Below are 2,177 nucleotides of genomic sequence, written 5' to 3' on the forward strand. Positions count from 1 at the left end.
GGAGTTGGTGATCGGAACTTCCTGGAGGGTGAACGTCCGTGTTGTTTTGTATATGAATAAAGGTGATTCTCTTTGAATGGCAGATGTTTCCATTGTCTTTTATCCTGCTGCTTTGGTGGTAGACCCAGTAGATGGCGCTGTGGTATAGGGGAAGCAATTTGACAGTTCATAGAATGTTGAGGACGGGAATCTGACAGCTCCCGGATGAGTGGCAGTTGGTCTTTATGAAGGGCGGCAGCTAGAGGAAGCCCTTTGCAACGTAATTTTGATACAGTCAGAGTGCAGATAACCTTATAACCTTATAGTTGTTACAGAGAAAAATACATGGAGTGCAGGGATACATTTAAGGTACATAGCTGGAGAATCAAGAGTTACATTTTGGATACAATGTCAGAGACCCACACACAACGTAACGATACATGACATTTTGGAGGTGAAAAGGGCACATTAAAATCAGCGATTACAGAGGGGAGACATCTGCTTAGCAATTAGGGAAAAAGGCACGCCTTTACGGTGTTTTTGCAGGTTCGGGTGGGGTGCGCTGAGGAAGGGCAGCCCCAGCGATAAGGATGTTTATTTCGGTCAGGACCTGAGGCAATGTTTGTCTATTGTTTTCACTCACTGGGTTTTGGCTGATGCATTTAGATATGCAAACGGTGGAGGGGCTGGGTGGGGAAGCTAATCTGGCTGCAGGTGATGGGTGGGTGCGGAGATGTGGGTGATTGGATGATAATGAGCGGTCAGATTTGCATCTGAACATCCGAATTGTTATCGCCCGCCTCCCCCTCCCCTCTCTGGCCAACTTGTCCTTCTGCTTCTGGAAAGAAGTGGATCTAAAATGGCGTTGCAGTGGATTTCAGGTCCCCTCTCTGTGCGTAGGGGTGGTGGTGGGGCGAAGATGTAGGTGACATGGGTATACTCCTATTACAGGAAGAAGAGGAGTACCTGCTCTGTGCAGGAGTATGGCAGCCTGATGATGGCAATGGCCTATGACTGGGGCCAGTCCAAGGCATTTTGGTACAGGAGGTGAACCACAAAATGGACCTTCCCCTCCTTGCCAGGGAGTTTCTATGCAACACACACAACGTGACAGGCTGCATGTAACTATATAAATTGTTTTTTAAAATTCTTTTTAATTATTTCAATTCTTTTTTTAAATACGATTCAGCATCACTGATCAGGAGATACAATTCTTATATCAATCTTTTAAGAATTCTTGCGTTCCTTGTATGCAGGTTTCAGACAAAAGTTCTAAGTCTTTCGTCTGAAACCTGCATACAAGGAACGCCAGAATTCTTAAAAGCAACTTCACATGGAACATTACAAGATTGATATAAGAATTCCACATTGTGGATATTGCTAACATAAGAACTCAATAGATTGTATCTCCTGGTCAATCTGCTGGACTCTAATTTCTTAATAATATGTTTTGTTTGTATGATAAGTCCGTCTACAGAACCACATATTTTGATATGATATGTTGAATCGTATTTTAAAAAGAATTTTAAAGAATTAAAAAAAAAGAATTTATATAGTTACATACAGCCTGTCACATTGTGTGTTTTGTTTAGTTTTGCATTTACGTGACAAAGTAGTGTTTTGAAGGGAGTTTCTATGGCCTATGTTATTGACAACCAGTTTGGGATTGCTTTTCGGCAAAAACAGAATCAAACACTGAAGCAAACACGAAACGAAAAAATGTCCCGGGAACACTGGAACAAAACAAAAAAAAAGTGCCTCCGATTAGGCCGGCTTCGCCAGATCCTTACATTTTAACGTTGACCCCCTATGCCTTTCTCGCAGCACCCGCCCCGCACATGGAGGAGCCTAACAGCTGCTGTCAAGAACCGAAAACCGATATGCAGAGACTGCAGCCCCTTGAGCCGAGCGGCCAACTCGCTCCAAAGAGCCCTGCAATCCTCTACCGGTATCTACATAGGGGGCGGGATTCCTTCCTGCTCCCGTGGGATGGCCGCCATGTGCGGGGCACGGACAGAAATGCCATATGGTGGAACGCCCCTACCCCCGGCCTATCTCTGACCCTTGGTCGCTCCAACGGTTAAAATAGCAACCGGACGTGACTTAACAGTTTTATTATGGCTCTCCTCTTTGCTTCTCCCAACAGTGTCATCTTCCTGAGACCTCTCTGCTCCGCGCACTCTATGGTCGCTGGGTTC

Source organism: Lacerta agilis, chromosome Z, assembly GCF_009819535.1.
Source record: "Lacerta agilis isolate rLacAgi1 chromosome Z, rLacAgi1.pri, whole genome shotgun sequence".
In the NCBI taxonomy this organism is placed as follows: Eukaryota; Metazoa; Chordata; class Lepidosauria; order Squamata; family Lacertidae; genus Lacerta; species Lacerta agilis.